Source organism: Vombatus ursinus, unplaced genomic scaffold, assembly GCF_900497805.2.
Source record: "Vombatus ursinus unplaced genomic scaffold, bare-nosed wombat genome assembly UNPS02014799.1, whole genome shotgun sequence".
In the NCBI taxonomy this organism is placed as follows: Eukaryota; Metazoa; Chordata; class Mammalia; order Diprotodontia; family Vombatidae; genus Vombatus; species Vombatus ursinus.
The window spans coordinates 24078199-24094152 of NW_020954577.1; positions in this window are offsets into that span (position 1 = coordinate 24078199).

The following is a 15954-nucleotide window of genomic DNA, read 5'->3' on the forward strand; positions in this document are numbered from 1 at the left end:
AGAATAAAGGTGAGAAATGAATGAGTGAAAGAACAACTGAATGAATAAAGGAGGATACATTTATAAAAAGTGAGGCAGTCCCTTCCCTCAAGGAGCCCACATTTTTAAGGAGAAGAAATAACACACCTATAGGAGTGGTAGGTGGGAAATGGAGTTTTGGCCTGGGGAGTCCAAGAGGTAATCAGTTGATCTGAAAGGTGGTCAAATGACACGCTCTCTAGAAGCAATGGTAGTATCGTCTGCACTCCTGTGCCCAGTGGCCCATGTGTAATGGCAGGGCAGATCTCTTTGCCATCAGATCTATACCCTAGGATGCCTCTCTATCCATGAAACTGCACTGACCCAATTCACATAACACACTCTGTAAAGATGAATTGTTATGATGTGGGGAAAACACCGGACACGGAGTCAAAAAACTTCCACTTATGGCTATGTGTCTTTGGACAAATGTTCTCCCTTTTCTAAAGCCTTAATTTCTTCTTTTGAAACAAAGGAATGATATTACTTATGCTCCCTCACTTGTAGCGTTATTGGGAGGTTCAGGTGAAATAACATGTGTAAATCATTCTGTCATGGCAAAGCACTCTACAGATGTGCACTACTATTAATGATCGTTTTCATGATCATCCTGCATTCAGTGCTGGAGTGATTCTGGTTTCTCCTTACTTCCTCCCCAGATGCAGCTCAGTCATCGCTGCCTGGCCCTCCGGGACTCTCCTATGGGTCCCCTGTGCTTTGCCTAAGCAGATAGCCCTATCCCTTTGGCAGTTAATCAATCAGCTTCTTGGCAGGTGAGAATAGCCTGTGTTCGGGTTTGAAACTGCCTCCGATGTCCCGCTTGGCTCCAGGCAACAGCCTCATTTGGACCTTGGCCCAAACAAGGAGAAGTCCTGTTTGTCGGTATTTCTTTCAGCAAAGCGCAATTCACCAGCCAACATGTAAACATGGGACTTACTGCAGGTCCTGGTTGCCTTGGAAACCAGGGGAGAGGGTGCTGGAGAGCCAGACTGGCCTCAGTTAATGCAAACTGGGTTTTTTTTGTGGGGGGGGGAATAAATTGGGACTTCCTGCTGGGCTCCGGTCCCTAGCCCCAGTTTTCAAAGCCCTCTCCCTCTTTAATGTGGCCCATCCTCCCCTCTCGCCTCCTCCCCCTCCTTTGCCATGACAAAATCTGACTGCTGATTAAAAGTCCCAAGACAAGCCTTTGAAGCCCCTGATTAATAGTTTCCTTTATGAATTCAAATTAGACACTACACATTTTTCTCTCTTTTCTTCCTGCCGCATCTTTTCCGGCCTCTCCCTTTTCCCCCCCACAAGGCTTCCAAAAGCGGTCACAAGAATGGCTCTTCCCCCATCCAGGTTGCTGCTGATCTTGGGGCCATTTGGAGCACATTTTACCTCCCATGCAAGGAGCAGTGCATAGGAGGCCAGAGCGGGGATAACGTCTGAGAGAGTCTCTGGGCACTATCTTAATTTGGAATCAGAAAGAGCAGTGGGTTTGATATCGATTCAATTCAACCAGAGAAGCATTTCTTTCTTGGAAGCTTACTCTGTGCAGGAACAGCTTGGCATACTAGCTGGAAAGTTGGCTTCTGAAAGGGGATGATTTGGGTTCAAATCCCATTCCTGTCCCACACTGGTTATATAACATTGCCTAAATCAATGATATAGGCATATTTTTTCCCTTTAAAAAATATATTTTATTTTCCCTCAATTACATGTTTAAACAGCTTTTGACTTTTTTTTTTAAGTTTTGAGTTCCAAATTCTATCTATTCCTCCCATTCTGCCACCCCTCTTCCAGAAGCAATCAGATATAGGTTGTTATCTAGGCAAACTCTTAAGTTCTTAAACTCTTAATCTGAGGTCTGTGAATTTGGGTGTATCTATGTGTTTGAACTATTTTGCTAATTATATTTCAATATAATTGGCTTCCTTTGTAATCCTATATATTCTATTTTATGCATTTAATTTTTTTGGGAATCTATAGATATGGCTAGATTGCCCAAAGTGTCCAAAACTATGAAAAATGATTTTGCTAATTATATTTCAATATAATTGGGTTTCCTTTGTAATCCTATGCATTTTATTTTATGCATTTAAAAACATTCTTTTGGGAAGGATTCTGTAGGCATGGCTAGACTGCCCCAGTAGTCCATGACACCAAAAAGTTTAAGAACCTTAAGCTGGGGACAGCTAGGTGGAGTAGTGGATAGAGCACCGGCCCTGAAGTCAGGAAGACCTGAGTTCAAATCTGGCCTCAGACCAAACACTTGACACTTACTAGCTGTGTGACCCTGGGCAAGTCACTTAACCCCAATTGCCTTAAAAAAAAAAAGAACCTTAAGCTGGAGAGCTTCCATTGGTAGAGAGGATTTTCTTGCCAAGGAGTTCTATATATCAATGGAATCCCAGGTGTCGTCCCCCTGTCCTAGGAATGTAAGACTCTATGCTGAGTGTTGGGAATACAAAGACATATAAGGACCTCAAGAAGATTACATTCTACTTTGGGATACACCATGCAAACAGATGTGTAAATACAAGAGCAATTTAAGAGGAAGAGAACATTAACAATTAGTAGGGATCAGGGGAAGTCTAACAGGAGAAGATGGTCCATGAGTTGAGCTTTGAAGGAAGCTAAGGATTCTGTAAGGCAAAAGGGAGGAGGAAATGCATTTAGGAATGGGATGTTCAGAGACTTGAAGGCAGAAAGCAGTATGCCAACTTAGGGGAAAAACAAGTGAACTAGTTTGACTGGAACACTAAGTGGGTGAAGGGGAGCAATGTAACCTAGGTAATCTCTGAGGTCCCTTCCAACTTGGAAAATCCATGGTTCTATGAAATTCTCCCTCAGAAGCTAGACAGAGATGTCCTCTACCACAGGACAACTCTTAAAATATTTTGAAGACAATGATCAAATTTCCCCTAAGTCTTTGCTTCTATAGTCTAAATTTCCTAAGTTCCATTTACCTAAAGGTTCTCAAACTTTTTAGTCTCAGTACCCCCTTTGCAATCTTAATAATTATAGAGGACTCTCCCAAAGAACCTTTGTTTATGTGAGTCTTATCTATTGATATTTACTGTATTAGAAGTTAAAAGTTTAGTATTACTATGAAAATAGTTTTTGCTTCTTGGCTCCCCTGAAGAGGTCTTGGGGCCCGCTTAGGGTCCCCAGACCAAACTTTGAGAACTACAGCTCTAACCTATTCTTATAAATACATATGAGGGATCTCACATGTTCACTTGTTTCAGTTATGTCCAACTTTTTGAGACCCCATTTGTGGTTTTCTTGGCAAACATTCTGTAGTGGTTTGCCATTTCCTTCTCCGGCTTGTTTTATAGATGAGGAAACTGAGGCAAACAGAGTTAAACGACTTGCCCAGGGTTACCCAACTAGTAAGTGTCTGAGGCTGGATTTGAACTCAGGAAGATGTCTTGCTGATTCCAAGCCCAGCACTCTATGCACTATGGCACCATCTAGCTGCCCTATATCTCCTACGATATGTGTACAGATATGAGTACTCCTATCTGAATACTCTTCCATTTGGCTCACCCTCCTGGATGGGCTCGAGCTTTTCAGGCTCTCTCCACAACGAAGGGCAGTATAGAGGTGGAATGGATAGAGAGCCAGAAAGACCTTGGTTCAAGTCCTGTCTCTGACACATGCTATCTATGTGACCCTGGGCAAGTTACTTACCTTTTGGTGCTCACCCCAAGTTACAGAGATAATGTTGACCTTCACTGGTAGAGGTGGTTTCCTAACCCTGGAAGATCAATGCACTAATGAAATCAGAGGTTCATTCCCTATCCCTAACCCTATCCTTATCCTACAGTGGATTACTAATGTTCCAGATATGGTCTGACCAACACATTGGTACTACCATCTTGGCAGAACATGGTAGAAATCATACTATCTTTGGGGTCAGAAAATGCAGATTTGAGTTTTGGCTTTGCCCCTCTGTGACCCTAAGCAAATCACTCTCTTCTCTGAGCCTCAGTTCATCACCTGAAAAAGTAAGGTGTTAGATGAGATGACCTCTAAATTCCTTTCTAGTTGTAACATTAGGTGATTCTGTAGCATAATGAATGTGGTGCTGCTTTTAGTCATGAAGCCCCCGGTTCAAATCCTGACTCAGACACTTCACTTAAACTTTCTATTCCTCAGTTTCCACATATATAATGAAGGAGTTGGACTCAATTTCCTCTAAAGCCTTTAAATCTATGATGCTGTGATTACAATTGATTCAGATCCATCCTCACATAGACTTTAAAACATGAACAATATTAAGACATTTGATAAAATCACTTATCTCTGCTTATGAAAGCCTAACTCTATCCCCAGGGCAAGCTTCTTCCAGATACTAGCCTTCCACAAAACAGGGACTGAAGACCCTGCCTGTGGCTTGGATGGGGGTTTGGTTTTTCTATACCAGTCTTTCTGCAAATTTGATCATTTCAACATAATGGCCTTTAGATTGGTATAGATGGTCAGCCAGATCCAAAGGAGAGCCTTCCTTTCCTCTTCCATAAAATGAGAAGACTGGAAGAGCTAGCCTCGGAGGCCCTATCTATTTCTGACATCCTGTAATTTTATAGATGTAATTCCATTAGATAATAATAGGCTTGGCAAGAGATCCAAAAATCTCTTAGTTATAGTTGAATTTTGCCGAGAGGACTACTTGGACCCATGGTGGGTAGGGAATGCATATTTCCAGGTTCTAATATTCTTTTTTTTTCTTCTTTCTATTAACTGGCTCCAACTCAGAATTTATGCCATTTTTATCTCTTTACTTTTTTACTTTGAAAGACTCCATCAATTCATTTTAATAACTATTTATTGAGAACTTACCACAGGCTCAGAATCATGTAAGGTGATGGAGGAGGGGTAGGTGGGATGACAAAAAAATTAATCTGATTCCTGCCCTTTGGAACATAACAATCCAATTGAAAAATGAGATTCAAGAATTCATTTTGAACAAATATTTAGTTTGTACCTTCGATATGCAAAGTACTAGGTCAAGTACCAAATTTACACAAAATACAGTCCATACCTGCCTTCATGTAACTTATAGTCTCACAGGTGCATGCACAGGTTTTATATGTATGACACATACACAAATAAGTATACTACATAATAATACCTAATAACTAGCACAGAGATCCCTAGGAACTATTGCCTAAACCTCCCTCATCCTATACTTAAGTGGATTTTTTGAAGCACTCTTTAGAGTATTACATTTATCCCTATTAAATTCTCTCACTCAGTTCAGCCTGTGTCTCTAACCTGTTGAGATCTTTTTGGCTCCTGACTCTTGTCTAACACCACAGTTAGCCCCATCAGCTTCAAGGCATTTGTAAATTTGGCAAACAAGTCTTCTGTGGCCCCATCCACATCAGGGATAATGTAGAACAGCACAGAGCCATGAGCACACCCCCCAGGGCACTCCATCCCAGCTAAAGACCTCCATCCCAGTTAACATTAAGCCCATTAATGACAATTCTTTGGATTTGGTCATTCAAAATTTTAACTGTGCTATCACATGTATCCATTCTTCTACAACAATAGTATGAGATACTTCACTATATGCTTTGCTGAGATTTAAGTCTACTGCATTTGTAAGATTCTCTTATCTAATAGTTTATAAACCCTGACCAAAAAAAAAAAAAAGAAAAGAAAAGAAAAAACAAAAGAAAAAGGAAATGTCATTAATCTGGAATGGCCTGTTCTTCATGAAGCCACAATGATTTGAAGTGATCACTGTTTTCCTTTCTGAACACAAATCATTCCTCTAAATAATGTGTTCTAGAATTTGCCTTGGAATAGAAGTCAATATCACCGCCTATAGTTTGTAGACTCCACCATCTTCCTTTCTTTTTCTTTTTTCTCCCCAAATGGTCACATTTGACACTCTCTAGTCTTGTGGTACTTCTGTCCTCCAGTCTTTTTTTTTTTTAATGGGCACTCTGTCTCAGCAATCACACCTACCAGGTCTGACAATGCCTTGGGATATAGCTTGCTTTGGCCCAGTGACTTGAATTCATTCTAGATGCTGACTTACTAGAGCCTTGCTTATCTTAGGTAAGGTGGGGGCAAGATTCTGGAAGGCTTTGAATGTTTGAATGGTTAGGGAGCTGGAATTAGGGAGGCACTAGGGAGTCACCGAAGGGTTTTGAGCAAAGGAGTGACATAAAAACATTGGCGATTAGTCTGGCAGCATTGGGAAAGACTAATTGGAGTGGGAAGTGACTAGAAGCTGGAAGACCCACAGAGACAACCCTTAGGACAGAGAGTTTACAGATTTTATTTTAGACAACACTTTTAATGTAAAAATAGAATTGCTACAAATAGGAGCAGCTAGGTGGCGCAGTGCATAGAGCTCTAGCCTTGGAGTTAGGAGGACCTGAGTTCAAATCTGGCCTTGGACACTTGACACTTAACTAGCTGCGTGACCCTGGGCAAGTCACTTAACCCCAATTGCCTCACCAAAAAGCAAAAAAAAAAAAAAAAAAAAGAAAAGAAAAGGAAAAAAAAAGAATTGCTACAAATAAAAAAGACTGGTTTGGCTTTAATAAAAAAAAATTTCTTGTTCCCCCTATTTCTGCCCCAAAGACATGAAAAGGCAGTCACCAGGAGGGTGAAGGAAGAAGGGATGTGGTACAATGTTGTCCGACAGGACAATTACCACCTTAGCAGGCTTTTGAATTCTTCTCTCACCTGGCCCCCCTAGGGTACAGCAGCTACTGGTTGCACTTACCAGCTCTACAGTATTTACAAGCAAACTGACTCATTTTTATTTAGAACTGTAACTAGGGCAAAGCTAGGAGGGGACCAGAGCTTTTTCCAAAGGTGCTGAATTGAGAGGGTGCAGATAGGGCTTGCAGTTCACCAGGAGCATAGAAACAATGGAATTTAGCACCTAAACAGCAGAAAGAATTCATTAAAATACAAAGCTACCAGATGGCAGGCTTCCCTGAGCTTCCTTCCTTCCCCGTACCTGTCCCCCATTCAAAGTAAGGGTGCTGTCACTCACCGGTGACTGAAGGTCTCTGCCTTTTTACTACTGGGTGGAGAACTGGACCCTCTCCCAGCCTTAAATGAGGGCATGCTTCATACCAACTGACCTGTGCACAGTGTATATTACTTGTCCCAGAGGCATAAAAATCCTAATTGACGCTCTATCCTTTCCTGGGTATCACCCATAATTCCTAAAGTCATTCATGTTAAAGGAAAGCAGTCTGTGGACCACCTGCAGGACTCTTGTAGAATGAGAGCAACAGAAATCCTGACCCAGAGCAGAGAAATTACAAGGGATGTAGGAACCCATATGGGACCAAGCATACTAGCAGTAGACCAAATAAAGAATGTCTGGCACACTTACGTGCCCCGTTGTTCAGTTCAACAGTGTAAGACATTGCCAAATGCTGGGTGACAATTGGGGGGCAGGTTTAGAAATGCTGAGGAGGAACTCTCAGGAAGGTAAGTAAATAGGGGGCAAGTCCTCCCACATATGGATTAGGGATAGAGATAGAGACTTGACCTGTGATTGTAACCGTAAAAGGTGAGAAAACCACCTCTACTAATGCAATACCCTATCTGAAACCTAAGTTTTAGAGCAGCCGTTCTTAGCTTTTTTTGTGTCATGGACCCATGTGGTATTCTGGTGTCTATCTGTTGGCTGCAGCTCTAATTCCAGCATTCTCTTAGTTCACAGTTGATGTCGGGACAAAATGAGGCACTCACAAGTCACTGAACACTTAGAAAAAGGTTTACTTTGCCCTAAGGGCAGCTAGGTGGCACAGTGAGTGGATAGCATACTAGTCCTGGAGTCAAGGAGATTCAAATCCCACCCTCACACACTTAATAGCTGTATGATCCTGGGCAAGTCCCTTCACCCTGATTGCCTCAGTTTCCTCATCTGTAAAAAGAGCTGGAGAAGTAAATGGCAAACCACTCCAGTATCTTTGCCAAGAAAACCCCAAATGGACTCACAAAGAGTTGGACGTGACTGAAAATGACTGAACAACAACGTTGTCCTAACAGGACAAAGACATGCCACAAGGATTCAGCTTCTCTTGTCTCCATCCCTACCCTTACCCCCATCCCCTAAACTCCATATAAAAACATGTCTGGTCTTCAGGTTAGGATATGGTAAAGAACATGGTGACTCCCTGGGTCTTCAAAAATTCACCAAGGTTGAGATGCCCTGCCTGCCTGTGGCTCTGACTTTTGATGACTTTAAGTGACCAAAACTCTACCATCTGGGAATGGGGGAGAGTTTGGTTTTCTTTTATGGAAAGCTAATCCCTAAGGATTAAGGAAGGAGAAGAATTCATTATAGCTTTTTCCCCCATCATATAAGAAGAAGACGGGGCTCGGGCCTCCCCATGTTGTGGTTAGGAGGAATTAGAGTTAGTTCTATCACACCTTCTTAAAATAACGTTTTAAATGCTCAAAATAAAATGCCTATGCTCATAGAAAAAATAAATTATATTGAAATAAAGTTATCAACATATTTTTGAGAATAAGTTCACTGACCCCAGGTGAAGATCTCCTGTTTTGGAGGGTTTTCTACAACTGTGAGAGGTTAAGTTACTTGCCCAGGATCATATAGACAATATATACCAGAGGTAGGATCTGAATCCAAAGTTTCCTGGTTTCAAGGCTAACTTTCCATGTGCTGTATCACACTGTCTCTTGCATGCAGATTAATATTTTTCCAAAGGTATGTAAAGAGTGTTGTGAATAATAAAATAGAAATTCATTTAAAGTGCTACCAAATTCATTACACCTTTTTTTCCATCATGTATTTTCTCAACAGACAAGAATAGTACATCTACTATCACGTGAAGGTTCACAAAATATTTTTACCTTAAAAAAAGTAATTTTTGCACTTGAAAAATTTGCTGACTACTGGCCTATAGCACTGACAAGATAAAGAATGGTGTTCCAGCCTTGGGGTGATTCCCTTTTCTTTTTGCCCTTCTCCAGAATAAGACTAGCTTCTTGACCCTCGATTCTTTAGCTTAGTAGGTGGGAAAGCAGGATTTGCATGGCTAGGCAGGTAGATCCGAAAAGTTGCCCCTGCTCATTTGGACAACTCTGAGGAGTAGACCTGCCTGCAATCTCTCTCAGGCTTCCAGACTTTTACATTTGTCATCCAAATAGAGAACTTTGAGTTATGTCATCAACATGTTCAGAGTTTTATGAGTTGAGGTAGAAAAGGAAACAATCTTGAGGGTCTAGATAGCCACATGTCTGACTGTAATCTCATTTGGGGTTTTCTTGGCAAAGATACTGGAGAGGTTTGCCATTTCCTTCTCCAGCTCATTTTGCAGATGAGGAAACTGAGGTAAACAGAGTTAAGTGACTTGCCCAAGGTCACATAGCTAGTAAGTGTCTGAGGCCAGATCTGAACTCAGGAAGATGATTTGATTGGTACTCTATCCACTGTGCCATCCAACTGCCCTAGTAATAGAGCATACTAGATAAGACACTAGAAGGTGTTAATTCCACTTCACTTTAAGAGACTGGCAGATTAAGTCTGCCTTCATAGGTCCGTAGACACCACAGGCAAATGTGCCTTGGTTCTCAATCAAAAAGGGATGAGATTTATTAGATACTCATCATAGTCTCTCTCCCTCATTCCCTCCTTCCTTCCTTTCTCTTTCTTTTTCTTCCTTCCTTCCTTCTTCCTATTTCTTTCTTGTCTGTCTCTCTGTTTCTGTTTGTCTCTATCTCTCTGTCTCTGTCTGTCTCCCTCCTTCCCTCTCTCTCTGCTTTTTAGTGTTATCATGTGTACATCTTTCCTGATTCCAAGACCATGTTCTTTCTTTCACAACATACTGCCTTTCTAGGTCTCAGTTTCTTCACCTGCAAAATGAGAGGGTTAGGTTAGATGATTTCTAAGTTCTCTTCTACCACAAATTCCTATGATCCTTTCTCCTTTTCCCCTACTTTTGATCCCTTGCCCATTCTCCCCATTTCCTTCTAACACTGAGACACTGCTCCTAGGTCCAAAGAGACTAGGGTGCTACACTTACTCCCTTCTCCAGTAAGGGCCTCCTCTGCCCTGGACCCAGGCAAGTCTGACCCGAATACAGTTCTAGGAGCCTGTCCTTTGACTGGGTGGAGAGGGGGGTTAGGGTTCTTTTTCTTGCACTTTTCATCTTACTAAACCCCAACCCTGGCACCCTCAGAACAAATTATTTAAAGCTTACATTTTTGGGTTATATCTAGGTCTCCTCAAAGTGGAAAGTAAAGGTATGAGATGCACAATATGAACCAGGTGTAGGACAGGCATTTTATTCCTATACACAAAAGAAATGCAAAAAACAAAAAGTAAAAGACTCTTCAGCTAGGATTGTTGAAATGACTCCAAGCAGGAATCTCTGCTGTTACAGTCTAATGGAAAGCTGATATTTAAACCTTATCTAAGCATGAAGCAGTTTGCAAGGCTGTTGGTTAGCCATTTTACATTTCACTTTAGCTCTGTATTGTCTTCCTTAAAATTTACATGTTCTGGTAAGCCAAGCCAGGAGCTTGGTACCTTCCGTGTGACTTACAGTCTTGCCTAGAACATTGTCCAGAGGCCCACAGCCATGAATCATTGCTCACATTTATATAGCACCTACCATGTGCCTGGCTCTGTACTAAATGCTTTACAAGTATGTCTCATTTGATCCTCACGACAAACCTGGGAGATGAGTGGTATTATTAACCCCATTTTACAGGTGAGGGAATTGAGGCAAACAAAGTTAAATATATGCACAGGGTCACACAGCTAGCAAGTGTCTGAGGCTGGATTTGAACTCAGGTCTTCCTGACTCCAGGCCCAGGGAGTCACCACTGCACTACTATTATATCTTATTGTTTCTGTAGCCAAATATTTCTCTAAAATTGTCTGACTCTTTTCTCATTTTGCATCTATACTCAGAGTTCCCAATAGCAGCAACAACAAAAAGCATTTTTTTAAACATTCATTTTTAAAATTTTGAGTTCCAAGTTCTCTGTCTCCCTCCAGCCCCTCCCCCACTCATTGAGAGGGGAAGCAATATACTATCAATTATACATGCGAAGTCATGCAAAACATACTTCCATATTAGCCATGTTGAAAAAAAAGCAAGAAAAATAAAATGGAAAAATGTTTCAGTATGCACTTAGAAATTAATTGGTAACAATAAGCATTTATTAAGGACCTACTATGTGCCCCAGGCACTGTGCTAAGTGCTGGGGATACAAAGAAAGGCAAAAACATGGTCGCTGCCCTGAAGAAGCTTACAACCTAATGGGGGAAACATGACAACTCCATCTGCTAGTTTCTGGCATTGCCACTGGCCATCCCCCATGCCTAGAATTCTCTCCTTCCTCATCTCTGCCTCCTGACTTCCCTAAGTTCCTCAAGACTCAGCTAAAACCCCACCAGCAAAATGCCTTTCCTATTCCTCCTTCTTTCTGAGATTATCTCCCATTTATCTTCTGTGTATGTATACCTATATCTTGTTTGTACAGAGTTGTTTGCATGTTATCTCCCCCATTAGACTGTAAGCTCTGTGAGGGCAGGGACTGTTGTTTTGGTTTCCTTTTTCCTTTTTCTTTACATCCTCAATGATTAGCACTGGGTCTAGCACATAGTAGGCAATAAACGATTATCGGCTTAAGTCCATACCAGATGTATGCAGTGTATATGATGTAAATGGGGGAGGGGGAAGAGGAGGAAGGGGACAGGTATTTATTAAGCACCTACTATGTGCCAGGCACTGTTCTAAGTCTTTCACAAATAACTTTCCCAAAAGAATCCCCAAAGAAATGAGAATGGATTCGATGTGTCCCCCTTAATAGATTTGACTTTAGAAAATGGTTTTCTCTTCATACTCTGGGTCCTGCATTTCCCAGCAGTACAGCAACAGTCTGCTTTACTCAGGATCATCACTGGCTGCAACAGGAAGCACATACTCTTGATTTCAAAAGCCATTGTTGATTGGAGCAAATGATCAGGTCACCTTGTCCTGTCCCAGCTAATCTGATTTTCTAGTAACATTTTAGTATTAACTGAAAAACTGTGCTGTAAACCAGCCCAAACTGCAAAACAGCTGCTCCTCTGTCTTATCTCACAATGTCTTTATGGTGACATCCCCAGTCATCATTCACATGGGACATGGGGCAATCATTCTGGGTGAATTTAGAAAGAATTTAGAAAGGATACATTTAAGGTTACCACCACCAAATCCTTTCCCCTTAGCTCCCTCTCCAGCAGTGACTCTTCCAGCCTGGCTGGGGAGGTCCCCTGGCATGAGGGGAAAATCAAGGCTCCTTAGCTGGCTCACCACCTGGGCTCTTGTGGCATCCATGTTTATAACAGTGAATACGAAACCCCTAAGTGCTACTAGCTGAGTTAAGAAATATGAATTGGGGCAAATCATGCCCCCAAGGGGGAAAAAAGGAAGGAGAAAGAAAAAGAATAGGAGAAGAAAGAGAAATAATTATCAGAGAAGAGAGAGGAGAGGAGGAGAATTATAATTACATGCTACAGTTTTACAGTGCTTTGTTTCATGGGTTGCCGCTAAGAGACCACTGACCTATATGTGTATTCTCTCACTTATACAAAATCTTTATGAGATTCATCTGTACATGAATCTAGGACAATCTCCATGAGAGTATTATTCAGGAAAAAGCAGGCTTCTGCATGGGCACACACAATGGGACCCATCTTTATCATTTTACATAACTGAATGATGCAGAAAATATATTTGTGCTTGTTTATTCGTTACAAAGCAAAACATTTGATTCGGGAGAACAAAACAGACTCTTTTTCCACAAGGTGCCCTCCCAATCTATAAATCAAAACCATTTAATACTCCTTGAAAGAGCAATACACAGAGATAATGTTATTCAATTTTTTGCTCAGATTACAACATGCATTTGAATGATCAAATGGAGCATGTCTCTGTTTCTCTCTGTCTCTGCATATATATGTATATATATACATATGCATAGATACATACATACATATACACATACACACGCATATATGTCAGTTAGGTGGTTCAGTGGATAAAGCACTGGGCTTGGAGTCAGGAAGACACCTATTCATGAGTTCAGATCCGGTCTCAGACACTTACTAGCTGTGTGACTCTGGGCAAATCACTTAAGTTTGTTAGTCTCAGTACCTCAATTGTAAAATGAACTGGAGAAAGAAATGGCAAACCACCCCAGTATCTTTGCCAAGGAATCCTCAAATGTGGTCACAAAGAGTCAAATACAACTGTAATGACTGAATAACAGCAACGACAACATATAGTCTATTATTACATACCTCCCCTCTCTCTTTCTACACACACACACACACCCACACACACACACACACACACACACACATACACACACAGAGCCTATCATTATGTACATCTGGGACAGAGCGTAGAGATGGATGGACAATGAGGAGTTGGGCCAGAGTTGAAGAGGATAAGGAGAGAAGAATGTATTGCTTTCAGAACCTAAGAAGCCGCCTAGTTCAACCTTCCCACCTAAGGAAGGACAAATCCTTTGGTAGCCTGTGTTTGAATACAAATTGTAATAAATTTCTATAACCCTCATGCTCACTCAACTTTCCATGATTAGGTGGCTTTAACTATTGGGAAGTCCTCTGTGCTTTTGGAGGCACCCTCCAACTCTCCAGTCAGTTCTTAAACATTTACTAGCACACCCTTCATTCTACCTAAATCTAAGATTCTATGACTAGTGCCTATACCATAGGTTACCTGTCTTCATAATTCAATTTTAAATTTTTTAAAAGTAATTTCCAATTTTGCCATTTTTGTTAGAATGTAAACTCCTTGAAGGCAGGGCTTGTTGAACTTCTGTCTTTCTATCTCTACTGTTTAGCACTGTGTCTAGCATGTTTTTGTTGTTTAGTCAAGTCTGACTTTTTTGTGACCCCACTGGGGGTTTTCTTGGCAGAAATACTGGAATAGTTTTTGCCATTTCCTTCTCCAGCTCATTTTACAGATGGGGAAACTGAGCAAACAGGGTGAAGTGACTTGCCCAGGGTCACACAGCTATGAAGTGTCAGAGGCCAGATTTGAACTCACAAAGATGAGTCTTCTTGGTACCCAGTGTAGTGCTCTATGTACTGTGCCGCCTAGCTGCCCTATATATATAGCATATAGTAGGCATTTAATAAACACTTGTTGATAGATTAGGAACAATATGGTAGAGACAAAATTTTCGATAGCTCCAGGAATGATATAAATGGCATTTAACAGTAAACAATCTTAGGTTAATTACATTAGGTAGATGTTCCCAGTGTGGAGAGCAGAGTAAACAGGTAGGAGAAAGACTCCATAGAATGCTTGAAAGGAAGTCTTGCTAGGAGTTTATCTTGATATTCTAAGGAGGTGGCATAGAGGGCCTGTACTAAAGTAGTAGCCAGTAGTAGTAGGGACAAAAAAGATGAATGTAATAGGTTGTTTTTTTGTTTTTTTCCTTAGAGGTAGAATTGATTAGATCATGAGAACTGGAAAGGATTTCTGAGGCCAGCACCCTCATTTTATAGATCAGGAAACTCAGCCTCAGGGAAGTTAAGGCATTTGCCCATAGTCAAACAGGGAGTAGAGGTAAGATTTGAACCCAGGTCCTCTGATATTGGTAATTCGTTGGAGAGTAGAGGTCAAGGATAAGGAAACACCAAAGATTCTTCACTCTGTGAGAAAGTGAGGGTCAGAGCAGGAAAGAGTCAAAGAAGCTGGGTCAGGTTAGTTTCAGCTAGCAGGACCATAGAATTCTTGGGGTTCCGGAAAACTGGGCCAAGCTTCTAAGGGAAAAAGATTGTTGGGATAAGAGTTCGGAGTGTATGGAGTCTGGCCACTGCTGGTGCTGCTGTGTACAAGAGAAGGGAGATTAGAGTGCGGGAGAAACACTGTTCTATGCAGAAGAGTCTCAGCCACTGGACAGATTCCCATGTGCCCTCTAAGGTCATCTGATAGAATTTATGCTCCTGGGGGCGGAGATGGTCCACAGTCCTCTTTGTATCCCCTCCCCATAGCAGGCATTTAATAAATGCTTGTTGATTGATTGACTGACTGACTGACAGAAGATACTCCTATAATGGGATCCCTGAGGATAGGAAGGCCTTATAGAGGAAACCCATTGGAAAAATACCAACGTATCCTTGGAAATAGACTGTAATCACCACCGTCAGTTATGCATTTTGACAACAGCCCCAGTGGGATTAGAAGCTTTGTCCAAGGTCTCTGAGGGAGTAGGAGAAAAAAAAATCGAGCATGAAGACCCTCAGTCCCCAGGCTTCCACTCTTTAATTTAGATTATTGAGATATAGCTTTTCCAGTATTTAAGATGAATAAAAAATATGTACCCATAGGCTGCTCTAGGGCAGAGCTCCTAGGCTCAATACATTCAGGCACTCCATAAACATTACCTGCTGCTGTCACTGCCGCTCCAGAGAAAATGGGGTGGGTGAGGTAGTACAGGCTTGTAATTTGTGTTACTGGGGTGGCTGAGGCTGTCAGATCCCTTGGCAGAACTCAAGAGTTCTGAGCTGCAGTGGGCTAAGCCAATAGGGTGTCTGCAGGAAGTCCCCTATCAATATGGTGAACTCCACCCTAGGAGTGAGGAGGCAGCCATAGGCTTGCGGAAGGAGGAGGGAACCAGCCTGGGTCAGAAATAGAGCTGGTCAAAGCTCCCACGCCATCAGGCAGAGAGTAACCAGTGCATTTCCCAGTCTGAAGGAAACCTGATCTAATCTAAGACAACAGGAGGGAGGTAGGGAAGGAGAGAGAAAGAGTGAGACACACAGATAGACAGAGGGGAGAGAGAGAGACAGAGAGAGACAGAGATAGACAGAGACAGAGAGAGACAGAGAGAGACAGAGAGACAGAGAGAGACAGAGAGACAGAGAGAGAGAGAAAGAGAGAGAGAGAGAGAGAGAGTGAGAGAGAG